Source organism: Bos mutus, chromosome 6 (assembly GCF_027580195.1).
Source record: "Bos mutus isolate GX-2022 chromosome 6, NWIPB_WYAK_1.1, whole genome shotgun sequence".
Lineage (NCBI taxonomy): Eukaryota > Metazoa > Chordata > Mammalia > Artiodactyla > Bovidae > Bos > Bos mutus.
Genome location: NC_091622.1, coordinates 57,083,503 through 57,090,797, shown reverse-complemented (window position 1 = coordinate 57,090,797; position 7,295 = coordinate 57,083,503). Strand labels below are relative to the sequence as shown.

Below are 7,295 nucleotides of genomic sequence, written 5' to 3'. Positions count from 1 at the left end.
TTGGCATAGATCAGGACCTGCAGGTAAGATTTAAAAAGGATAAAGAACTATATATAAAGCATCCTCCCAAATAAAGCTTTGTTGAGCTAAGTTTTGTCTGAGGTCGAGAAGTCCATTTGTCTAATACAGCAATGAAGATCAATGGACCACCGCAGGGCACTCCCTCCCCAGGACACTGCTGTGATTTGCAGCACAACTTCTTTTTGCCCTTCTCCTTGTCTCAGCCTAGACAGCTTTGAAAGTCCAGAAGCAGCCATAAAAGAACCTACAAAGAAGTTTCCAGATGCCAAGGAGAAAAGGGACAGAGGAAAAAGCAGGTCATTTATTTTTATATCCTTCTTCGCCTTTGTTTCCTCTTTTTACTTATTCTCCCCATGAACTGCCACAAAATTATGGGGGGAGCAAAAGCTCATTACCTTAAAACCCATCTAGATGGAAATGGTGAGGGGATTGAAGTTACTATTTTTTTCTTTCAGTAGAAAATAAAAGCCCACAGGATAATCCAGGAATGGAAGGGCTGCTGTGCATATATGGAAGGGACCATAAAGTTATAGGGTTTATTTATATTAGTGTCTAAATGTGTGAGCATCAATGCAGAGTTGTTTTTTTTTTTTTAATATGTATTTATTTGGCTGCTCTGGGTCTCAGCTAAGGCACGCAGATCTTTCAGTTGCAACATGTAGAATCTAGTTCCCAGACCAAGAATGGAACCTGAGCCCCCTGCATTGATATCTCAGAGTCTTAGCCACTGAACCACCAGGAAGGTCCCCCAATGCAGAGTTTTGTTTTGGCTCAGCCTGACTGGTCTTCCCTTCCCAAGTGACAGCACCACACTTGCAGAGCATAGACTCTTTCCTTGTCCAAGATATGCTTTTCCACTGGTGGGGCCATGGAGGAGACCATACAGGACAAAGCAGTTCTTGTGGACCCAATAGATAGTGTAAATAACATCCTCTGGGAAGTTAAAGAACAAAGTCATGAAGAACAAGTATGCATTCTGCCAAGACTTGGAACAACCATCCTCTGCACCTAAATCCTCTAATAAGGTTTCTATGAGGCTTTAGTTCATCATTAAAGCTGCCATGGGATATCCTCTGAGAAAGGGTAGAATGGGCAGCTTTCTCTTTTCTGGCAGCAGTAACTGTTAAGTCCATTATTTGTATTCATTCAGGCTCATCGATCTTCACATATTTTTAAATGTAAGAAACATTTTCAAATGGAGGCTAGTCATGATTTTCTTTATAAACAATGTACATCATTGTAATCCTAGCTTTTTGTCATTGGGAACAATGAATTATTTTATTTTACTTTATTATTGCTTAGTTGTGGCATAAGAACTCTTAGTTGTGGTATGTGGGATCCAGTTCCTTGATCAGGGATTGAACCTGAATCCCTTGCATTGGGAGCCCAGAGTCTTACCAACAAGGAAGTCCTGAGAATAGTGAGTCATTTTGAATTGCTATTATGAGCCCACTCTTTCCTGTCTTGGCAGAACCAATCATCACTGCTCACCCAATCTGCAGGCAGGATGGTGACTCAGATTGTTGAAACCCTGTTGTGTGGGTCAGTGACTCTCCCTTCTGGGTTGATGGCAGTCATGCGACTGCCAGCAGCAGTTACAGTCCAACCAACAAACACACAGGTGTCCTTGAGCCAAGCACAAGGCTCAACATCATGGGAATAGATGGAGACGTATTGGCATGGTGTGTGTATTCAGTAAGTGCTCACATATATGGCACTGCGCTGGCCATTACAGAAATATACAGAGAGATACAGGGCATGGCTGCTGCCCCAGGAAGTATGCAAGCTCACTGAAGAGTAATATGCACACACACACATACTCCATCTTATATCCTTACATCCTCTTTGGAGCAAACAAAACTCATTTAACCCTCATAGCTTAATGAGATGGGTGCTGTTATTATGCCCATTAGACAGCCATGGAAAGTGAAGGAGAGAGGGAGTTGGGGTAATAAACAGAAGAGATGGAGTTTTAACCCAGGCAGTCTTGCTGTGGTTCTCGTCCCGTTAGCCCTATGGACTACGTAACATACAGAAAATAAGGAATAAAGCAAAACTGTAGGGACTTCCCTGGTGGTCCACTGGTTAAGAATCTGCCCTCCAGTGCAGGGGATGTAGGTTTGATCCCTGATTGGGGAATTAAGATCACACATGCCGAGGGGCGACTAAGCCTGAGCTGCAACTAGAGAAAGCCCGTGAGCCAGAATCAAGGGCCCTCCTCCCACAGTAACAAAGACCCAGCTCAGCCAAAGTAAATAAACTAATAAGAGTAATAGAATATGTAAAATTTTTTAAAAAAAGCAATGCTGTAATCAAGTGGTCTTCTTTTTCTGAGTTCAAACATTCTAAAATCCCAACCCAGGGATCAAAACCAGTTCACTTGCATTGCAGGCAGATTCTTTACCTTCTAAACCACCAGGGAAGCCTTCAATCAATAATAATAATAAAATAAGTAAAATGCAAAAATTTAAAAAACTGTAATCAAGTAGCCTTCTTTTTCTGAATAATAGCATTCTGAAATCAGGAACTGATTGAGTGTGTGAAAGTCTCTCAGTGATGCCCAACTCTTGGTGACCCCATGGACTGTAGCCTGCCAGGTTCCTCTGTCCATGGAGTTCTCCAGGCAAGAATAATGGAGTGGGTAGCCATTCTCTTCTCCAGGGGAACTTCCTGACCCAGGAATTAAACCAGGGTCTCCTGCATTGCAGACAGATTCTTTACCAGATGAACTACGCAGGAAGCTCTGATTAGGTGTTTATAATACGCTAGCAAACTGCTAGACTGAGCGACTTCACTTTTCACTTTCATGCATTGGAGAAGGAGATGGCAAGCCACTCCAGTGTTCTTGCCTGGAGAATCCCAGGGACAGGGGAGCCTGGTGGGCTTCCGTCTATGGGGTCGCACAGAGTCGGACACGACTGAAGCGACTTAGCAGCAGCAGTAGCAGCAGATTGCTCAGAGCACTCACTAACTATACTGTTGTAGTGGTGGTGATAGTTTAGTCACTAAGTCGTGTCGGACTCTTTTGCGATTTCCCAGGCAAGAATACTGGAGTAGGGTAGCCGTTTCCTTCTCCAACGGATCTTCCTGACCAGTGATAAAACTCATGTCTCCTGCATTGGCAGGCACATTCTTTACTGTTGAGCCAACAGGGAAGTTCCAAGAGCCAAATAGTAGGAGTGAACAATGAATGCAGTTGAAATAAAACCTTCAAGTATAAATAAACGTTAGTCCAAAGATAAAAGAAAAAGTCAGGATGCCTGTAGGATGCAGGAAAGTAGTAACAACTTATATTCAGAACAAGATTGGGAAGCCTGCATATGGAGAGAAACTGGAGACGAATGTAGACAGGGAAGCAGGGGCTGGATTGTCAGGGCACTGACTGGACTCACCCTGTAGACAATGGTATCTCACTGGTAATTTTATTTTAAACAGTCATGCTTATTTTAAGCATGTCATTTGTCATGATCACATTTGTGAATTTAAAAGATCATTATGGCTTTGGTATTTCAAAAGGCTCAATGTTAATGGTTTCTGCATGCTGGAGAATACTTTGTAGAAGGAATGCTGGCATTTACATATTTATGCTGGCAAACTACAAAAGCCTAATTGTGGAATTTTCTTTGCTATGTAGCTGGGCTGATGTCAAAACCATTAGAGAAGTCACAGTATGAGCAGTATGCTAGTAAGGACACATTCCCAATTATACAAATATAATATGGGGTCACGCTATGCAGCATAAAATTGCTAGTTGATCCGTCCACTATATAAAATAGTTAAATTGGAAAGCCACTTTTTTTTTTTTTTTTTGTAAATGGTATCGGGATTATCTACATTTATAAAGGGCTCTGAGTTCTTCAAAACAACATGGCAATTTGCTTCTTCATGGCCAACAGAGTGTGTCTGCTGCTGTATTGGATCTCTCTGACTTCTGTCTCTGACTCTAGACTTTTTTCCCAAATGGTTTCATTTGAGTAGTTTAGGCCCATTCAAGAGCATCTCCCTTTTAAGTAACAAAGTTAACTGATTAGAGATTTTAATCACAGCTACAGAATCCTTTTTGTATGCCATATAAAATAACCTAACCATGGGAATGATATCTTCCATGGAATAGCAATCTAGAAGATCATCTTAAAAGTGTGCCCGCCTTGAGTTTCCTTGCAAAGGGAAGCTCACTTCTCAGACGGTACCCTTGGTTACCTCTGATTACCTCAGCTAAATGCCCTACTAGACACCAGCAGTCATGGCCATGGATTTGGGACTCCGTTTTGAAAGAGTTGACTTTAATTTGGTATTTCTTTTAATTTCAGGTACAAATAATAGAACAGACATTCTGGTGTCCCAAATAATTGTCATTATTTGCATTTCCAGGGCTGTTCCCCTATAAGAGTGGGTATATATGGGAACACTTCAAAAATCAGCTGTTGTGGTCTGTCAGAGACAGCAGCTAGGAGCTGTCATGGGTGGTGAGCAGGGCGGGGAGAGGGAGCCAGAGTGGAGCCAGAGTGGCCGAGGAGCCAGCAGTAGCCCAGCATGCCACTGTGCAGGCAGCCTGAGTGATGAAGATGGTGGCCTCCTGGATGCCGTTCTACTCCACCAGCTGCTGCCTGTGCTGCCATGTCCCGGCTGGCACCATCCTGCTGGGCACCTGGGACCTGATCTTTAATGCTGTGGTACTGCTAGTTCTGTTGAGTGCCCTGGCTGATCCAGATCAGTATCACTCTTCAAGTTCTGAACTCGGAGGTGGCTTTGAGTTCATGGATGATGCCAACATGTGCATTGCTATCACAATTTCTGTTCTCACGGTCCTTAACAGGGCAATGGCTGTGCACGGAGCATACAAGCAACATGTGACCAGGATCATCCCATTCTTCTGTTACCAGGTCTTTGGTTTTGCCCTGAACACCGTGGTTGCAGTTTATCCAAATTCCATCCAGGAATACACATGACAGTTCAGTTCAGCTCAGTTCAGTCCCTCAGTCGTGTCCGACTCTTTGCGACCCCATGGACTACAGCACGCCAGGCCTTCCTGTCTATCACCAGCTTCTGGAGTTTACTGAAACTCATGTCCATCGAGTCGGTGATGCCATCCAACCATCTCATCTTCTGTCATCCCCTTCTCCTGCCTTCAATCTTTCCCAGCATCAGGGTCTTTTCCAATGAGTCAGCTCTTCGAATCAGGTGGCCAAAGTATTGGAGTTTCAGCTTCAGCATCAGTCCTTCCAATGAACATTCAGGACTGATTTCCTTTAGGATGGACTGGTTGGATCACCTTACAGTTCAAGGGACTCTCAAGAGTCTTCTCCAACATCACAGTTCAAAAGCATTAATTCTTTGACACTCAGCTTTCTTTATAGTCCAACTCTCACATCCATACATGACCACTGGAAAAACCATAGTTTGACTATACGGACCTTTGTTGGCAAAGTAATGTCTCTGTTTTTTAACGTGCTGTCTAGATTGGTCATAACTTTTCTTCCAAGGAGTAAGTGTCTTTTAATTTCATGGCTGCAGTCACCATCTGCAGTGATTTTGGAGCCCAAGAAAATAGTCTGCCACTGTTTCTCTATCTATTTGCCATGAAGTGATGGGACCGGATGCCATGATCTTAGTTTTATGAATGTTGAGCTTTAAGCCAACTTTTTTACTCTCCTTTTTCACTTTCATCAAGAGGCTCCTTAGTTCTTTGATTTCTGCCATAAGGGTGGTATCCTGCATATCTGAAGTTATTGATATTTCTCCTGACAATCTTGATTCCAGCTTGTGCTTCCTCCAGCCCAGCATTTCTCATGATGTACTCTGCATATACGTTAAATAAGCAGGGTGACAATATACAGCCGTGACATACTCCTTTTCCTATTTGGAACCAGTCTGTTGTTCCATGTCCAGTTCTGTTGCTTCCTGACCTGCATACAAATTTCTCAAGAGGCAGGTCAGATAGTCTGGTATTCCCATCTCTTCAAGAATTTTCCAAAGTTTGTTGTGGTCCACACAGTCAAAGGCTTTGGCATAGTCAATAAAGCAGAAGTAGATATTTTTCTGGAACTCTCTTGCTTTTTCAATGATCCAATGAATGTTGGCAATTTGCTCTCTGGTTCCTCTGCCTTTTCTAAATCCAGCTTGAACATCTGGAAGTTTATGATTCATGTATTGCTGAAGCCTGGCTTGGAGAATTTTGAGCATTACTTTACTAGCGTGTGAGATGAGTACAATTGTGCAGTAGTTTGAGGATTCTTTGGCATTGCCTTTCTTTGGGATTGGAATGAAAACTGACCTTTTCCAGTCTCGTGGCCACTGGTGAGTTTTCCAAATTTGCTGGTATATTGAGTGCAGCACTTTCACAGCATCATCTTTCAGGATTTGAAATAGCTCAACTGGAATTCTATCACTTCCACTAGCTTTGTTCGTAGTGATGCTTCCTAAGGCCCACTTGACTTTACATTCCAGGATGTCTCTCTCTAGGTTGGTGATCACACCATCGTGGTCATGAAGATATTTTTGGGTAGTTCTTCTGTGTATTCTTGCCACCTCCTCTTAATATCTTCTGCTTCTGTTAGGTCCATACCATTTCTATCCTTTATCAAGCCCATCTTTGCATGAAATGTTCCCTTGGTATCTCTAATTTTCTTGAAGAGATTTCTAGTCTTTCCCATTCTGTTGTTTTCCTCTATTTCTTTGCACTGATCGCTGAGGAAGGCTTTCTTATCTCTCCTTGCTATTCTTTGGAACTCTGCATTCAAATGGGTATATCTTTCCTTTTCTCCTTTGCCTTTCCCTTCTCAACTGCCTCCTAATTTTCCTCACAAAGATGATATCATGTCAATGAATCCTATCTGTTTGGTCCTCATTATTTTTCTGTTTATCAGCATATCTGGACTTTTAAGCATTATTTGATTAGCTATGTTTGGAACTGCTACTGATGCATCAATGGCAGGAACTCCTCTGATGTCCTGGTTTATGTTATCAACAGTGACAGTACAATGCTGTTATCCCCATACCACTGCCACCCTACGTGTCTGCCTAAGCCTGGAAGTGGGGCGTAGCTGAGAGCAACAGCTTAATTTTACTTCTGAGATGAGCTCTGAGCTTATTTCTTACTGAAATGCCAAAGCCTAAAATTGTAGATGTTAAGTTGGAACTCTGTGGTTTGAAACCTGGGCTTTAGCTAGAACACTGTGATAGAGTAACTGTAGACTTCTCTCTGTGGGGGTCGGGAGGGGTGGGGTGGGTGGGCTCCCCTAGTCTTCCCTCTGCATCAAAATTTTCAACAATCT

At 42.8% G+C, this 7,295-nt stretch overlaps 1 pseudogene; it reads left to right on the top strand.

The window, feature by feature from the left end:
* The first annotated feature begins 4,580 nt into the window (after positions 1 to 4,580).
* LOC102281267 (lysosomal-associated transmembrane protein 4B-like) lies at positions 4,581 to 7,064 on the top strand (annotated as a pseudogene).
* The last annotated feature ends 231 nt before the right edge of the window (positions 7,065 to 7,295 follow it).